At 41.4% G+C, this 19,732-nt stretch overlaps 1 pseudogene; it reads left to right on the forward strand.

Moving 5' to 3' along the window:
* The first annotated feature begins 1,527 nt into the window (after positions 1-1,527).
* The window catches only part of LOC133292788 (beta-amyrin synthase-like), a 31,183-nt pseudogene continuing 12,978 nt past the window's right edge, over positions 1,528-19,732 (forward strand).

Here is a 19,732-nt window from a genome sequence, read left to right on the forward strand (position 1 = left end):
ACCCTCCCCATGTTTTAATACAGGTAAAGTTGATCAATGTATGCAGCTGTTTCTTTGTTTTGAATTTATTTTCAAAGAAAGAGTTGTCGTGTTTCGTGAGACAGGGTAAGAATCATGCAGCGATAGTGGACTCATTAAAAACGGGGTGCTTACACACGTATCTACCAAAAAAGAAAAAGGACTGAAATCTATCTGCTTATTTAAACTATACATACATATAGGGGAATCATCTTTGGCTAAAAGAAACACCAAAAAGAAAATGTGGAGGTTGAAGACAGGAGACGGTGGAAATGACCCATATATCCTTTTAAATTATAGTAATTTTAATTAAATTTATTATTATTTATTTAATATTTAAATTTAAAAAAAGAACCTCTCACTTTCTAGCACTATAATTCCTATTTTTCTCACTATAAAGTATAATTATTTTGATTGAAATGATATAATTAATATCATTTAAAAGAATAAAAACTAATATAATACATTAAATGGTCATTTAATTAATTTTTAACATTGAATTCGTCTTTTCGAAGAATCAATTTGATATCCTGAAAATAGTAAAATTAACTAACAAAGAAACATAAAAGATTGACATTTTCGAAGAATCAATAATTAATGTTGCAAGAGAAAAAATTTGTGTCCTACTGACACACAAAAACATGGTCCCACGTAAAATACATAAAAGAAAAGGAAAAAGATTGACACTGCTTTTGATGGTGTCTAGCGGTGTTAATAAAACTGGATTGACGTGATCGACTCGGTCGGGTTGATCCGAGAATTCATAAATCGGTCATATAATCGATCCGGTTAAAGTAACGGATCGATCATGCATCAGAATCGGTGTGACCCGATATGACCCGATCAGTTTTTATGAAAATTGGTGACTGAGCCAATTGAACCAGTGACCTAGTATCTCGGGATCAATGATTAGGCCGATTTTAATAACATTGGTACGTAGGACACAAATTTTTTGTCATTTGATTTCTCCATTTATTATTAGAGGCTCAAACCGGTAATATTTATATTTTTAAAATATCAAAATAAATATTTATTTTAAGGGAAAATAATTTGTTGACCTAAGCTATATCATTTTATACCTTTCTAACTATGTACTCCTATAATATTAAAGTAGTATTTTTTTTCACTTCACAAACTTTCCGCTGATATGGAAAGTGAAAAATAGGAAAAAGTACAACTTTAATATTATAATTATACATTTCTTGGAATACATAATAATAAAGGGGTGAAGGGATATAACTTAGGTGCTTTAAAAAGTACAAAACGTTTTCTCTTATTTTAATTTTATTTTTTGCATGCTTAACTCAATTTGATTATTTTTGAGAAATTTACATACACGTATTAATAATTTGATATGCAACTCAAGGGTTCAAATCATATCTTAAGTAAAATTTTAGAAAATCTTTGGAGTCCGAGAATGTGCCTCTCTCCTCAAAGACACCCGCCAGGTTATATATACAAAAAATATTCATTTTATTTTACAATATGTTTAGCGGTTAAAATGATAATTTAGTTTGGTGGTTGCAGTTTCTAAGAGAGAAGAACTTCCAACAAATAATAGGTAGTCCGAAGATAGAGGACGGAGAGATCACGTACTAGAATACAACAACCGCGTTAAGGAGGGCCACCCATTATGTAACACCTCATGTATACCCGGTTTGTTAACATGTCATCGTATTAAGCTATGCTTAATTAAAATTGCGGAATATCTTTTTCTTTTCAATTATGACGTCATTAATCATTACCAACTTGTTTATTAATCGATTAATAAAACATGGTCTGTATGTAAATTGTAAATAAACATCTAACTGAAATACCTCATTAATTAAAACAACATAAATATATCTCTAGTCACGGAACTACAACTCGTAGACCAGACAAACTATCAGTTATACAACTCAGACTAAAGTACTAATCATCAAGTGACATGGACAAACCCCATGCTCACACAAATAAGGCAACAAAGCCTACAAGTCTCAACAGCAACAACGTAATCATAAATGAAGTTAAAAGCATAAAAGCAGCAGGCATTTCCAACACCCAACATGTCATCATATAATCAGCAATATCTAACTCAACTCCGGCCTCCTGCCGCCTGAGGTCTCAACCCCATCACTACAACTCGTAGACCAGACAAAAATCTCAGTAAGACAAGGGGTTTTCAAGGATCTTCCACCCCAAGCTCACTTACATGTGCAATATAAGTTCAAAAGCATTTAACAGTATAAGTTCCAAAACTATGCAGTGCAACAGATATTCATGCCATGTGTGTTATAACTATTCTACTGGCCAGAGAAATGCAGGAATACGTCTATTACCCACACTAGTACAAGGAACACCGCTTGCACCTCACCCACAGCCTCACCATATTGTATGTACTACATACTCAGGCTTACCGTATAGGTGGAACACCACATGCATATCAAGAAGACACTGGCATATAACAGCTCAATAGTATTTCCAACACATCAAAAGCATGTAACACAACATGCATATAACCATACCCCCATGGGGCATGGTGGAACCACAACATGGCTAAACCGAGGACACGAAAGCTTACCTTGCAAGCTAGCTATCCAAGCCAAGAGTCCACACAATCTCACAGTCCAAACACAGCAGATCACAATCTGATTTAGGACCACCAAGCATTTTAATAAACATAGCTCATAAGCATAAACATAAAGACTACCTTTTTCCTTTTGTTTTACGTCTTAAGGCTTCCCACAAGCCACAAGCCCTTAAACACTTAGGTTCTGACTTAGGTAATTTACCCCAGACGTTCAACTTCCTCAAAATAGGGTCCACGAACCCATTACTCAATTCTGTATGAACAGTAAGCTACTGTTCCTCGAAAACTCAGAATATCCGGATATATGTCGGGGACATATCCAGATATCAATATCCAGATATTATATCCGGATATCCATATTCGGATATCCAAAAACCCCATATCCGGATATCATATCCGGACATCTAATCTGGATATCATATCCGGACATCCATATCCAGATATCATATCCGGATATTTCGCGACAGAATGCAGATTTTTCATTTCGCGAAAATCCAAACCAAAGATCCAACTTTTACCGATTACAGAGGCTTAAACATGCATTTCTAAGTGGGTTAAGCATTGCCCAATGTTAGGTTATCCTCTTAAGCTCATTACACGCATCAAAGTTCCATTTTTAACAATAACTCATGATCAAAGGTTGAGTATGTTTACCAAGCTTCTCAAAGCAGAAAATGGCAGGGAAATGGAGCTTCCTACACCACTCCACTGTGCAGTAACCAAAGGCCACGAAAATGCACCAGAAGAAAGACTCTTTCTTCACAAAGGTGACACTTCGAAGCTCAAAATGTCAACACCATGGCTTCCACCACCCACAATATGAAGTCAGCACCTCCACACACTCAAATAAAGGCTACAACTCAGGAAGGAAGTCACTCACAACCTCACAACCCCACAAGATCAACCCACACAAGGCAAAGGTGTTTAGAGATGAAGAGATGAAGCAAAGGTGACAACTTGGTCTCAAAATGGTGAAGAAGGCCAATGGAACAGTGAACCAGCAGCTGACCAGCCCCAAGACTCACGTAGGATCAGAATTATGGCCTAGAGTTTTGTGCTAACAAGCCTATATATAGCCACTTATGAATTAAACACACAGTATTAGAACTAATGGCTACGGTTAGCATTTCAATCCCAAACTTAGGATTCTTAACCTACTCAATTTTACAAGAATTATCATATTTTTATTATATTTTTCGGAGTACCTTTCTGGTACGCGCTTTTCCGTAGCCAGTATCAGTTCTGGCACAAGTTTTCATTATTTAACTTGAAATTCATTTTACAAGTCCTATATATTATTCTAGTAATATTCATGCACTTATTATAATTTTCTGAGATACTTTATCGGTACGCATTTATACCGACTAGCAGAACCGGTATCTGCACTTTTCATCCGAAAAACGACTTTCAACATTATTACTCACTTACTACAATTATTAAAGCCTCATAATAATTATTAGGGTCAATTATGGAATTATTTCCTAATTCTCACATGTAATTAATTAATTACTTTAATTAACGGTGCGGGTTCTTACTTTCACCGCACCTTTTTAGGATTTTGTCCTCAAAATCAAAAACATACCTGTCTCAAAACTCGGGGTACTGCCGGAGAAGCTCGTCCTCTCGCTCCGAAGTACACTCCTCAGGATTTCTTCCGGTCCACTGCACTTTGACCATCAGAATGATCTTGCTCCTCAGCTGCTTCTCGCCTCGATCGAGAATCTTGAGTGGTCTGCCGAGAGTTTTTAAGTTCTCCCGAACTTCTACATCATCAGGTTGCACCACGTGCGAAGGATCGGCTATGTACTTCCGAAGCTAAGACACGTGAAACACGTCGTGGATGTTGGCCAAGTTCGAAGGCAAGGCAAGCCGGTAGGCAACGGGTCCTACTCTACCAAGGATCTGGTATGGCCCAATAAACCGCGGGCTCAACTTCCTCACTTCGAGTGCCCGACCAAAAACGGTGACAGGAGAAAGTCTCACAAACACGTGCTCACCCTCGCTGAACTCCAGTGGACGATGCTTGACATCATAGTAACTCTTCTGGCGATTCTGTGCCTGCTTCAACTTTTCTCTGATCATCTGAATCTGTAGAGTGGTATCTTGGACAAAGTCCAATCCAAAAAGCTCCTTGTCTCCAACCTCAGACCAGCAGGTAGGAGTTCGACACCTCCTACCATACAACGCTTCGTAGGGCGTTATGCCCAGCCTAACATGAAAGCTATCGTTGTACGAAAACTTAACCAACGGAAGTTACCTATCCCATGCTGAGCCCTGCTCCAACGTGCAAGCCCTCAACATGTCCTCCAAGGTCTGGATGGTCCTCTCAGTCTGTCCATCAGTCTGAGGGTGATAGGTGTAAGAACCCGCACCGTTAATTAAGGAAGTTAATTAATTAATTATGTGAAAATAGGAAATAATTCCATAATTGACCCTAATAATTAACTAGAGGCTTAAATAATTATAGTAAGTGGTTATTAATGCTGAAAGTCACTTTTCGGAAGAAAAGTGCAGATATCGGTTCTGCTAGTCGGTATAAATGCGTACCGAAAAAGTATCCCGGAAAATTAAAATAAGTGCATGAATATTCTTATAATATTATGTAGGACTTGTAAATAAGTTTCAAGTCAAAATAATGAGAATTGGGTGCCCGAACTGATACTGGCTATGGAAAAGCGCATACCGGAAAGGTGCTCCGAAAAATAAAATAAAATTATGATAAATCTTAGAAAAATGAGTAGATTAAGAATCCTGAGTTTGAGATTAAAATGTTAAGCATAGCAATTAACGATAATACTGTGCATTTATGGTTTAAGTGACTATATATACTAAAGTATGGCCCAAAACCCTAGGCCATACATTTCTCCTACGTGAGTTTGCTGAAGGTATGAACACCAGCCACCTTACCACCTCCTTCTCCTTCCATTTGAGACACCAAAAGACCTCATTTCCTTTTGGGTTCTTCATGAAAACTCTATGGGTAAGTGCATTCTAGCCTTGGGAAGTAAAAATGGGGTTGTTTTTCTGAGTTCTTGCTACTGCCTTGGTCAGGATAGGTGCTGACTTTGAGTTTAGAGAGGGTGTGGTCCTTTGGCTTAGCATTTGTGGTGCCAAGAGAGTCATCTTTTGGTGCAAGAACCAACCTTTGGTGTGGCATTTTCGTGCTCCTTGCAAGTCAGTATATTTGGAGCTGTTTGGTGAGCTCCAAGAGCCTTCCATTTCTGAGTTTGAAGCTTTGGTGAGTTGTCTAACCTTGATCATGAGTTTAAAGGGTTTAAAGGTGGTGCCTTTGCATGTAAATGGGTTAAACAAGTAACTAACATGTGTATGAACCTGTATAGACCTAAAAATGGAGTCTTGAACGCATTTAATTGGTAAAAGTTGGACCTTTGGTGGATATCTTCGCGAAATGCAGAAACTGCATTTTGTCGCGAAAGATCCGGATATTTGGTAGATAAATATCCGGATATCAATATCCGGATATCCATATCCTGGGTACTGTTAAATATGCCCCCGAGGAATATCCGGATATTCTGAGTTTTCGATGAACAGTAAAGTACTGTTCATACAGAGGTCTTGTATGGGTTTGTGGACCCTGGATTGATGAAGTGGTACTTCTGTAATAACTTAACTAAGTCAAAATCAAGTGATTAAGGGCTTATGGCTTTGCGTGAAGCCTTAAGACGTAAAACATAATGAGAAGGCGTGGTCTTAATATTATATGCTTGTGTTTCATGTTTATTGATTTATTATTGGTCCATATCAGATTGTGATTCTGCTGTGTTTAGACTTGAGCTTGTGGACTCTTGGCTTGGATAGCTAGCTTGCAAGGTAAGCTTTCGTGTCCTCGGTTTAGCCATGTTGTGGTTCCACCATGTCCCATGGGGATATGGTTATATGCATGTTGTGTTACATGCTTTTGATGTTTTGGAAATGCTATTGACCTGTTATATGCTAATGCCTTTATGATATGCATGTGGTGTTCCTCCTATACGGTAAGCCTGAGTATGTGGTACATACAATATGGTGAGGCTGTGGGTGAGGTGCAAGCGGTGTTCCTTCTACTACATGTAGGTATAGACGTATTCTTGCATTTCTCTGGCCAGTAGAATAGTTTAAACACATATGGCATGAATATCTGTTGCACCGCATAGTTTTGGAACTTATATTGATATAAATGCTTTTAGAACTTATATTGCACATGTAAGTGAGCTTGGGGTGGAAGATCCTTGAGGACCCCTTGTCTTACTGAGATTTCTGGTTTAGAGATCTCATCCCACGTTTGGGGAATGCTTATTTCAGGTTCAGGTAATGCGGGGGTTGAGACCTCTAGTGGCAAGTAGGGCTGTGCATGGGTCGGGTCGGGTCAGGTTTTTGTCCGACTCGATCCAACTTGGTTTTTATAGGTCAGGTATTTTGACCCAACCCGCTTTAATTTGATCCAAGTCAGGTCTGACTTGGATTGGATTTTATTGAACTAGTTCAGAACCAGTTTGGATCTGCCCTGACTTGGTTTCTGAAGTGGGTCTGACTTGGTTTTTGAACTAGGTCAAATCTGACCTGACCCGTTTTTGACTTGGTTTTCTCACAAAATTTTGTCGAAATTTTTACGTTGCAAAAGACGAAAATTTCGTCACAAAATAATTTTTTCGTCAAAATTTTTACAAAAAAAAATTTTCTACTGAAATTTAGTTTCCGTCAAGAGTTTTGACGAAAATGATTTCTTCCATCAAATGTTTTAAACGAAAAAAGAATTTTGACGGAATGTTTTTCGTTCAAAATTTCGATGGGAATATGTTCTGACGAAAATTTTGACGGAAATTATTTCGAGGGAAATGTTTCATTTGAAACTTTCGACGAAATCTAGATTCTATAAAGAATTTTGACAGAATATTTTTTGTGTCAAAATGTTTTTTTTGTGAAAAAATTTACGGAATTTTTATATAGAAATGTTTTTCGTTGAAAATTTTGATGGAAATTTTTTATCAAAAAACTTGACGAAAATATTTAGTTGAAAATTTTCGATTGAAATGTGTTTCGCTAAAAATTTCAACGAAATTTTTTTTTGTCAAAAACTTTAACGAAAATTTTTTCGTCGAAAACTTTCACCGAAATTTGAAATCTGTAAAGAATTTTGATGAGTTTTTTTGCCGTCAAAATTTTTTAATGACGAAAATAATTTCGTCGAAAACTTTCGCCGAAATTTGAAATCTTAAACAAAATTTCTTGAAATTTTTTGCCGTCAAAATTTTTTGATGACGAAAATGTTTACGTCGAAAACTTTCGCCAAAATTTGAAATCTGTAAAGAATTTTGATGAAATTTTTTGCCGTCAAAATTTTTTGATGATTAAAAAATTTCCGTCGAAAACTTTCGCCGAAATTTGAAATCTGTAAAGAATTTTAATGAAATTTTTTGCCGTCGACATTTTTTGCCGTCAAAATTTTTTGATGACGAAAATGTTTCCATCGAAAACTTTCGCCAAAATTTGAAATCTGTAAAGAATTTTGATGAATTTTGCCGTCAAAATTTTTTGATGACGAAAATATTTTCGTCGAAAACTTTCGCCGAAATTTAAAAACTGTAAAGAATTTTAATGAAATTTTTTGCCGTCGAAATTTTTTGATGGAAATGTGTTTCGTCAAAATTTTCAATGGAAATTGTTTCATTTGAAACTTTCGACGAAATTTAAATTCTCTAAAGAATTTAGACAAAATATTTTTTCTGTCAAAATTTCTTATCGAAATATTTTTGTCAAAAAATTTTACGAATTTTTTTAACAGAAATGTGTTCCTTTGAAAATTTTGATGGATACATTCTTTATCAAAAAACTTGATGAAAATATTTAGTCTAAAATTTTTGATAGAAATGTGTTTCGCTAAAAATTTCGACGAAATTTTTTTTTGTCAAAAAATTTAACGAAAATGTTTCCGTCGAAAACTTTCGCTGAAATTTGAAATCTGTAAAGAATTTTGATGAAATTTTTTTTCATCGAAGAATTTCGATGAAAATGTGTTTCGTCGAAAGTTTTTATGAATATTGTTTTGTGAAATATTTTGACGAAATTTAGATTCCGTAAAAAAATTTGACAAAAAAAATATTTCGTCAAATTTTTTTACCGATATGTTTTTAGTAAAAAATTTGATGAAAATATTTTTCGTCAAAAATGTTTGCGAAAATTTTTATGAAAATATTTTCCATAAAAAATTTTAACGTAATTGTTTTACGTTAAAACTTTTCTTTTAATTTAATTGTGATTTTTTTTTCACGTAATGGGTATGGGTCAAGTTTTGGGTCAGTGAGTCAATATTAAAACGAGTCAAGTCTAAAACTGACCCAAATAAAAGTGGGTCAGTATTTAAACCAGTTCAAAAAATATGGGTATTTATGGGTCGAGTCAAGGTCGGATCAAGGGCAAGGCAAGTGAACCAGTTTTTTTGCACACCCCTAGTGGCAAGAGGCCAGAGCTTAGCTGATAGATGTTACATGTTTATGCTGCTTATGCTGATATGCTGTTGTGATTAGATGTTGGATCCTATTTACTGTCTTATGATTTTAGCTTCATTTATGGTTATGAATTGTCTTGTTGAGACGCTGTTGTTATGATGTTGATTTGGTGAGCATGGGGATTGTCCATGCCACATAGACTTGATTATGTCTTGTATCTTTTGGAGTTGTAATAATGTATCAGGATATTTTCCGGACTACGTGTTGTAGATCCGTGATTTTAGATACTCACTTTATCTATATTATTAGGTATTTCAGTTAGATGTTTATTTTCAATTTACATACAGGCGATATTTTATGAAAATGATTAGTAATCAACTTGGCTAAGTATAATCACGTCATAATTGAAAAGAAAAAGATATTCCGCAATTTTTAATCAAGTGTGGCTTAATACGATGACATGTTAACAAACTGGTTATACACGGGACGTTACAGTAGGCGGTACTCAATCTCAACTGCGTTCTGAAAGCCTTATGCAGCGCCTCCCAGAACCGAGATGTGAACTTCGGGTCCCTATCACTAATGATACTCTCGGGAACCCCGTGAAGTCTCACAATCTCGCGAACGTAAAGCTTGGTCAACTGCTCTGTAGTGAAGCTCACCTTCACTGGAAGAAAATGGGCAGACTTCGTCAGTTTGTCCACAATGACCCAGATAGAGTCGTAGCCAACCTGAGTCTTCGGCAAACTCACCACGAAGTCCATGGAAATGCTCTCCCATTTCCATTTCGGCAAACCCAATACGATGACATGTTAACAAACTGGGTATACACGAGGCGTTACATTTTATGGTATCAGAGCACTTTCTTGGGAAAAACCTGTATATATTGCAATGACTTAGGTTGTTTGTTGCAAGTCGTGTCTATGTGTTCTCTCTATTGGGTTCTACTATGATAGTGCATGTGTGACCACATTGCGTGGGCCTGATCAACTCATTCTTTGTGTAACTGGTGCAGAGTCATGGTACTACCTCGGAGGAGCCGAGGCACTACCGAGGATCAGCCGGATCCTGTCCTGACTGCATTGGCTGAGATGCAGGCGGCTAGGTTAGCCGATCAGGAGGCCACTAGGTTGGCCAACCAGGCTATGATGGACGCCGTTCGAGAGGCGAACCGGAAGGCCACAGAAGATGTCCTTGAGGCAAACAGATTGGTGAACATGACCATGATGAGGGTTATGTTGGAGGAGTTGCGGGCTGGCCACAATAAGGGTCAGTTCCCACCGCCACCACCGCCTCCACCACCACCTAGTCTGCAGGATGAGAGCCAGAGCCATGCTGAGGGCACTGGTCACTTTATTGGGATGATGGAACCCTTTGTCGAGCCTGCAGAAGATCGTGATGTGATTGGTCGCCGGCTTAATGCTTTTCGCAAGCATAAGCCACCTTATTTTGATGGGTCTTATGATCCCATTGTTGCGGCAAGATGGCTTCAGGCTTTGGAGAAGATCTTCTGGGTCATGCAGTGTTCAGATCCGCAGAAGCTGATGTTCGCTACCTATATGCTGGAGGGCGATGCCCATGAGTGGTGGACGAACACCTCTCACGCTTTTGAGATGCAGGGTCATGTTATGACATGGCCATTCTTTGAGGATTGCTTTCTGGGTCGGTACTTTCCCTATGATGCACATGAGATGAAGCAGGGGCAGTTCGATAGGTTGGTGCAGGGCTCGTTGTCTGTTGACGAGTACCTGGCCAAGTTTAATGAGCTGGTGAAGTTTGCGCACTTCAGAATGGAGAGACCTACTCCTGTTTTCTTGGCTGATAAGTCTCGGAGGGGGCTTAGTAAGGATATTGCTGGTTACCTTGCGGGGTCTGCTTCTAAAGACTTCGGGACACTGGTGCAGCAGTGTCGGGATATCGAGGACTTCTACAACTCGAGTAAGGCCAATAGGGCCAAGGTTGCTGAAACGACGAAGGTAGCTGGTAGTTCCACTTCTTAGAGAGACAGGAAGTTTGGGAACAAGGGTAAAGGAAAGCAGATGGCGGCTCGGCAAGCGCCAAATCAGTTTAAGAGGACTTCTGCTCTGGGGAGTACAACGAAACCTCCTGCTCCCAGGTGTTCGGGATGCGGGAAGACTCATTTTGGGCCGTGTTCTTCAGGCCAGTTGATATGTTTCCAGTTCCCACCGCCACCACCTCCACCGCCACCACCGCCTCCACCACCACCTAGTCTGCAGGATGAGAGCCAGAGCCATGCTGAGGGCACTGGTCACTTTATTGGGATGATGGAACCCTTTGTCGAGCCTGCAGAAGATCGTGATGTGATTGATCGCCGGCTTAATGCTTTTCGCAAGCATAAGCCACCTTATTTTGATGGGTCTTATGATCCCATTGTTGCGGCAAGATGGCTTCAGGCTTTGGAGAAGATCTTCTGGGTCATGCAGTGTTCAGATCCGCAGAAGCTGATGTTCGCTACCTATATGCTGGAGGGCGATGCCCATGAGTGGTGGACGAACACCTCTCACGCTTTTGAGATGCAAGGTCATGTTATGACATGGCCATTCTTTGAGGATTGCTTTCTGGGTCGGTACTTTCCCTATGATGCACATGAGATGAAGCAGGGGCAGTTCGATAGGTTGGTGCAGGGCTCGTTGTCTGTTGACGAGTACCTGGCCAAGTTTAATGAGCTGGTGAAGTTTGCGCACTTCAGGATGGAGAGACCTACTCCTGTTTTCTTGGCTGATAAGTCCCGCAGGGGGCTTAGTAAGGATATTGCTGGTTACCTTGCGGGGTCTGCTTCTAAAGACTTCGGGACACTGGTGCAGCAGTGACGGGATATCGAGGACTTCTACAACTCGAGTAAGGCCAATAGGGCCAAGGTTGCTGAAACGACGAAGGTAGCTGGTAGTTCCACTTCTTAGAGAGACAGGAAGTTTGGGAACAAGGGTAAAGGAAAGCAGATGGCGGCTCGGCAAGCGCCAAATCAGTTTAAGAGGACTTCTGCTCAGGGGAGTACAACGAAACCTCCTGCTCCCAGGTGTTCGGGATGCAGGAAGACTCATTTTGGGCCGTGTTCTTCAGGCCAGTTGATATGTTTCCAGTGTGGCAAGGAGGGCCACTATTCTAGAGATTGTCTGTCATCGACGGCAAGAGCTGCAGCAGTTCAGGCAGCTCCATTGCAGATGGTTTCCCTTCCACCACCGGCGGCACCTGCAGTGCCACCTGCTACTGGGAGAGTTTACACCCTGGATCGTCAGCAGTCGGACCGAGCTCCGAACCTGGTCAGAGGTACTGTTACCATTGGTGGATCATTTTTTGATGTCTTATTTGGCTCCGGGGCTACGCATTCTTTAATTGCAACCCCGATTGTTGTGGGGCTTGAGTTGCCCATGTCTGTGCTTTCTCCACCGTTGCGGGTGACCATCACCACCGAAGAAAAGTGTGATTATACCACTGTACATCGAGATGTCGTGTTTCGGTGGAATGGCTGTGAGTATTCGGTAGATCTGATAGGATTGCCGATGGCTAACTTGGAGATTATTCTGGGCATGGATTGGTTGTCCAGAAACTGTGCATTGATTTATTGTTGTTCCAAGAGCATTGTGATGTCTCCGTGTGATTCCGCAGTCAGTTCCTCGCCATATATTTCAGTCCTGCAGGCTAGCAGATCCTTGAGAGCATGGACATTTGGCTATGTTATGTTGGGAGGTTTGGTGAGCGGGACACATGAGGATATCACTGGAATTCTTGTGGTGAGGAAGTTCCTCGAGGTGTTTCCTGAGGAGATTCCTAAGTTTCCGATACAGAGGGAGATAGAGTTCTCCATTGATCTGTTGCCTGGTGTGGAGCCTATTTCGTTAGCTCCGTACCGGATGTCACCACCAGAGTTGGCAGAGCTGAAGAAGCACATTGAGGATCTTTTAGTGAAAGATTTCATTTGACCGAGTGTGTCTCCGTGGGGAGCACCGGTCATCTATGTGAAGAAGAAAGACGGGACAATGCGATTGTGCACCGACTACAGGTAGCTGAACAAGGTGACAATCAAGAACAAGTATCCCCTCCCGCGTGTATTCGAAGATTGATCTCCAGTCCGGATACCATCAGATTCGGGTGAAGCCGGAGGATGTCCCTAAGACCACATTACGTTCGAGATACGGTCATTTTGAGTATTTAGAGATTCCGTTTGGACTCACCAATGCACCTACTGTGTTCATGGATTACATGAACAGGATTTTCCAGCCGTACTTGGATCAGTTTGTGATCGTCTTTATTGACGATATTTTGATTTAGTCCAAGACTGAGGAGGAGCATGCTGAGTATCTGAGGATTGTTCTGCTAGTGCTGAAACAGAAGAAGCTGTATGCGAAGCCGTCAACGTGTGAGTTTTGGCTCAGGTCTGTGAAGTTCCTTGGGCATATGATTTCTGCAGAGGGAGTTGCAGTGGATCCCAACAAGATTGAGGCAGTGATGGATTGGGCGAGACCCAAAACCGTTTCTGAGGTTAAGAGTTTCTTGGGTTTGGCCGGGTACTACAGGAGGTTCATTGAGGGATTCTCCAAGATGGTCTTGTCATTGACTCGCCTTACCCGGAAGGAGACTCCATTTGTGTGGACTCACGAGTGTGAGGAGTGCTTTCAGGAGTTAAATGAGAGATTGACTACAACACCTGTGTTGATCCTTCCTGATCCTGTGGAGCAGTTCGAGTTGTATTGTGATGCCTTTGGTAAGGGGCTGGGCTGCGTGTTGATGCAGTTGGGCCGAGTTGGGCCGAGTTGTTGCTTATGCTTCGAGGCAGTTGAAGCCTCATGAGGAGAACTACCCGACTCATGATCTGGAGTTGGCGGCCATTGTTTTTGCTTTCAAGATTTGGAGGCATTACCTTTATGGTATTAAGTTTACAGTGTTCAGTGATCACAAAAGTTTGAAGTATCTGTTTGATCAGAAAGAGCTAAACATGATCAGAGGAGATGGATGGAGTTCCTGAAGGACTACGACTTTGAGTTGAAGTACCATCCTGGCAAGGCCAATGTGGTAGCTGATGCTTTAAGTTAGAAATGCGGGAGCCTATCCAGTTTGTTATTGTATAACTTTGGCGTGATTGAGAAGTTTTGAAATCTGGCAGTGACCTCTTCGTGTGGGGGTACACTTCTTGAGCCGAAAGTCGCAGATGTTGTTAATGAGCTAGTGGAAAAGATCAAAGAGGCGCAAGTTCAGAGAGAGTGTCTGGATTATGTGAAGAACCAAGACGGTGTGTCTTGGAATGATGATGGACTTCTTTTGTTCCAGAAGAGGATCGTGGTTCCTCGAGGTCCGTTGACCGAAGAGGTTATGGCAGAGGCCCATAAGGGCCAGTTATGTATCCACCCTGGTGCTACTAAGATGTATCAAGACTTGAAGAATAATTTCTAGTGGCCGGGAATGAAGAAGGATGTTGCCGTTTTTGTTTCTAAGTGTTTGATTTGCCAGAAGGTGAAGATTGAACATCAGAGGCCGTCTGGTAAGCTTCAACCTCTTGAGGTACCACAGTGGAAGTGGGAAAGTATTTCTATGGACTTCGTGGTTGATTTGCCTAAGACTCAGGCGGGTTGTGATCTATCTGGGTCATTATGGACAGATTGACAAAGTCTGCCCATTTTCTTCCAGTGAAGGTGAGCTTCACTACAGAGCAGTTGGCCAAGCTTTATGTTCGCGAGATCGTGAGGCTTCACTGGGTGCCCAAGAGTATCATCAGTGATAGGGACCCGAAGTTCACATCTCGGTTCTGGGAGGCACTGCAGGAGGCTTTTGGTACGCAATTGAGGCTGAGTACAACCTATCACCCTCAGACTGATGGACAGACTGAGAGGACCATCCAGATCTTGGAGGACATGTTGCGGGCTTGCACTTTGGAGCAGGGCTCAGCATGGGATATGTATCTTCCGTTGGTGGGGTTTTCGTACAACAACAGCTTGCATGCTAGCCTAGGCATGACACCCTACGAGGCACTGTATGGTAGGAGGTGTCGGACTCCTACCTGTTGGTCTGAGGTTGGAGACAAGGAGCTTTTTGGCGTGGACTTTGTCCAAGATACTACCCAGCAGATTCAGTTGATCGGAGAAAAGTTGAAGCAGGCGCAGAATCGCCAGAAGAGCTACTATGATGTCAAGCATCGTCCACTGGAGTTCAGTGAAGGTGAGAACGTGTTTGTGAGACTTTCACCTGTCACCGGTGTTGGTCGGGCACTCGGAGTGAGGAAGCTGAGCCCGCAGTTTATTGGGCCATACCAGATTCTTGGTAGAGTAGGACCTGTTACCTACCGGCTTGCCTTGCCTCCGAACTTGGCCAACATCCACGACGTGTTTCACGTGTCTCAGCTTCAGAAGTACATAGCAGATCCTTCACACGTGGTGCAACCGGATGATGTGGAGGTTCGGGAGAACTTAAAGACTCCCGTCGGACCACTCAAGATTCTCAATCGTGGCGAGAAGCAGCTGAGGAGCAAGATCATTCCGATGGTCAAAGTGCAGTGGACCGGAAGAACTCCTGAGGAGTGTACTTGGGAGCGTGAGGACGAGCTTCTCCGGTAGTACCCCGAGTTTCGTGACATGTATGTTTCTGATTTTGAGGACAAAATCCTAAAAAGGTGGGGTGAATGTAAGAACCTGCACCGTTAATTAAGGAAGTTAATTAATTAATTATGTGAAAATAGGAAATAATTCCATAATTGACCCTAATAATTAACTTGAGGCTTAAATAATTATAGTAAGTTGTTATTAATGCTGAAAGTCACTTTTCGGAAGAAAAGTGCAGATACCGGTTCTGCTAGCCGGTATAACTGCGTACCGAAAAAGTATCCTGGAAAATTAAAATAAGTGCATGAATATTATTAGAATATTGTGTAGGACTTGTTAAATAAGTTTAAGTCAAAATAATGAGAATTGGATGCAGAACTGATAGTGGCTATGGAAAAGCGTGTACCAGATGCTTCGAAAAATAAAATAAAATTATGATAAATCTTAGAAAAATGAGTAGATTAAGAATCCTGAGTTTGGGATTAAAATGTTAAGCGTACCAATTAACGATAATATTGTGCATTTATGGTTTGAGTGACTATATATACTAAAGTATGGCCCAAAACCCTAGGCCATACATTTCTCCTACGTGAGTTTGCTGAAGGTGTGACTCCAGCCACCTTACCACCTCATTCTCCTTCCATTTGAGACACCAAGAGACCTCATTTGCTCTTGGGTTCTTCATGAAAACTCTATGGGTGAGTGCATTCTAGCCTTGGAAAGTAAAAATGGGTTGTTTTTCTGAGTTCTTGCTACTGCCTTGGTGAGGATAGGTGCTGACTTTGAGTTTAGAGAGGGTGTGGTCCTTTGGCTTGGCATTTGTGGTGCCAAGGATCATCTTTTGGTGCAAGAACCAACCTTTGGTGTGGCATTTTCGTGTTCCTTGCAAGTCAGATATCCGGATATGGGGTTCTGGATATCCGGATATGGGGTTCTGGATATCCGGATATTGATATCTGGATATGGCCAGTGAGATATCCGGATATTGGATATCCGGATATGCTCCCGAGGAATATCTGGATATTCTGGGTTTTCGATGAACAGTAAGGTATTGTTCATACAGAGGTCTTGTATGGGTTTGTGGACCCTAGATTGATGAAGTGGTACTTCTGTAATAACTTAACTAAGTCAGAATCAAGTGATTAAGGGCTTATGGCTTTGTGTGAAGCCTTAAGAAGTAAAACGTAATGAGAAGGCGTGGTCTTAATATTATATGCTTGTGGTGCAAGTTTATTGATTTATTATTGGTCCATATCAGATTGTGATTCTGCTGTGTTTGGAGTTGAGCTTGTGAACTCTTGCTTGGATAGCTAGCTTGCAAGGTAAGCTTTCGTGTCCTCGGTTTAGCCATGTTGTGGTTCCACCATGTCCCTTGGGGATATGGTTATATGCATGTTGCGTTACATGCTTTTGATGTTTTGGAAATGTTATTGAGCTGTTATATGCTAGTGCCTTTATGATATGCATTTGGTGTTCCACTTATACGGTAAGCCTGAGTATGTGGTACATACAATATGGTGAGGCTGTGGGTGAGTTGCAAGTGGTGTTCCTTGTACTACATGTAGGTATAGACGTATTCCTGCATTTCTCTGGCCAGTAGAATAATTTAAACACACATGGCATGAATATCTGTTGCACTGCATAGTTTTGGAACTTATATTGATATAAATGCTTTTAGAACTTATATTGCACATGTAAGTGAGCTTGGGGTGGAAGATCCTTGAGGACCCCTTGTCTTACTGAGATTTCTGGTTTAGAGATCTCACCCCACGTTTGGGGAATGCTTATTTCAGGTTCAGGTAATGCGGGGGTTGAGACCTCTAGTGGCAGGAGGCCAGAGCTTAGCTGATAGATGTTACATGTTTATGCTGCTTATGCTGATATGTTGTTGTGATTGGATGTTGGATCCTATTTACTGTCTTATGATTTTAGCTTCATTTATGGTTATGAATTGTCCTGTTGAGACGTTGTTGTTATGATGTTGATTTGGTGAGCATGGGGATTGCCCATGCCACATAGACTTGATTATGTCTTGTTTCTTTTGGAGTTGTAATAATGCATCAGGATATTGTCCGGACTACGTGTTGTAGATCAGTGATTTTAGATACTCACTTTATCTATATTATGAGGTATTTCAGTTAGATGTTTATTTGCAATTTACATACAGGCGATATTTTATGAAAATGATTAGTAATCAACTTGGCTAAGTATAATGACGTCATAATTGAAAATAAAAAGATATTCCGCAATTTTTAATTAAGCGTGGCTTAATACGATGACATATTAACAAACCGGGTATACACGGGGCGTTACAATAGGCGGTACTCAATCTCAACTGCGTACCGAAAGCCTCCTGCAGCGCCTCCAAGAACCGAGTGGGAACTTCAGATCCCTATCACGAATGATACTCTTGGGCACCCCGTGAAGTCTCACAATCTCGCGAACATAAAGCTTGCCCAACTGCTCTGTAGTGAAGCTCACCTTCACTGGAAGAAAATGGGCAGACTTCGTCAGTCTGACCACAATGACCCAGATAGAGTCGCAGCCAACCTTGGCCTTCGGCAAACTCACCACGAAGTCCATGGAAATGCTCTCCCATTTCCTTTTCGGAATCTCAAGAGGTTGAAGCTTACCAGACGGCTTCTGGTGCTCAATCTTCACCTTCTGGCAAATCAAACACTTGGACACAAAAACAGCAACATCCTTCTTCATGTCCGGCTACCAGAAGTTCTTCTTCAGGTCTTGATACATCTTTGTTGCACCAGGGTGGATAGAAAATTGGCCCTTATGAGCCTCTGCCATAACCTCTTCGGTCAACGGACCTCGAGGAACCACGATCCTCTTCTGAAACAATAGAAGTCCATCCTTATTCCAAGATACACCGTCTTGGTTCTTCACGTAGTCCAGGCACTCTCTCTGCACTTGTGCCTCCTTGATCTTTTCCAACAGCTCATTCACAACGTCTGCTGCTTCCGTCTCGAGAAGTGCGCTGCCACATAAAGAGGTAACTTCCAGGTTCCAGAACTTCTCAACCACATTAAAATTACCAAGCAACAAACTGGATAGGCTCCCGGATTTCTGGCTCAAGGCATTCGCTACCACATTGGCCTTGCCAGGATGGTACTTCAACTCAAAGTCGTAACCTTTAAGAACTCCATCCATCTCCTCTGCCTCATGTTCAGCTCCTTCTGGTCAAAGAGATACTTCAAACTCTTGTGGTCACTGAACACCACGAACTTCAAACCAAACAGATAATGCCTCCAAATCTTGAAAGCAAATACAATAGCAGCCAACTCCAAATCATGAGTAGGGTAATTCTCCTCATGAGGCTTCAACTGCCTCGAAGCATAGGCAATCACTTTGCCCAACTGCATCAACACACAACCTAGCCCCTTCCCGGAGGCGTCGGTGTAAAGCTCAATCTCAAGCGCAGGATCAGGAAGGACTAACAGAGGTGCAGTAGTCAGTCTCTCCTTCAACTCCTGAAAACATTCCTCACACTCATGAGTCCACACAAATGGAGTCTCCTTACGGGTAAGGCGAGTCAATGGTAGAACCATGGTGGAGAATCCTTGAATGAACCTCCGATAGTAACCTACCAAACCCAAGAAACTCCTCACTTCGGTAACCGTCTTGGGCCTCTCCCAATCTAGTACGGCCTCGATCTTGTTTGGATCCACTGGAACTCCTTCAGCAGAAATAACATGCCCAAGAAACTTCACATACTTGAGCCAAAACTCACACTTAGAAGGCTTAGCATACAACTTTTTCTCCTTCAGCACTTGCAAAACAATCCTCAGATGCTCCGCATGCTCCTCCTTCGTCTTGGAGTAAATCAAAATATCGTCAATGAAGACGATCACAAACTGATCCAGGTACGGCTGGAAAATCCGGTTCATGTAATCCATGAACACTGCAGGTGCATTGGTGAGTCCAAACGGAATCACCAAATACTCAAAGTGGTCGTATCTCGAGCGAAATGCGGTCTTAGGGAGATCCTCCGGCTTCACCCAAATTTGATGGTATCCGGACCGGAGATCAATCTTTGAATGCACGCAAGCACCCCTGAGCTGATCCAACAGATCATCAATCCGAGGAAAGGGATACTTGTTCTTGATCGTCACCTTGTTCAACTGCCTGTAGTCGGT

Source organism: Gastrolobium bilobum, unplaced genomic scaffold (genome assembly GCF_033153095.1).
Source record: "Gastrolobium bilobum isolate Gb01-03AN ecotype WA unplaced genomic scaffold, APGP_CSIRO_Gbil_v1 utg4835, whole genome shotgun sequence".
Classification (NCBI taxonomy): domain Eukaryota; kingdom Viridiplantae; phylum Streptophyta; class Magnoliopsida; order Fabales; family Fabaceae; genus Gastrolobium; species Gastrolobium bilobum.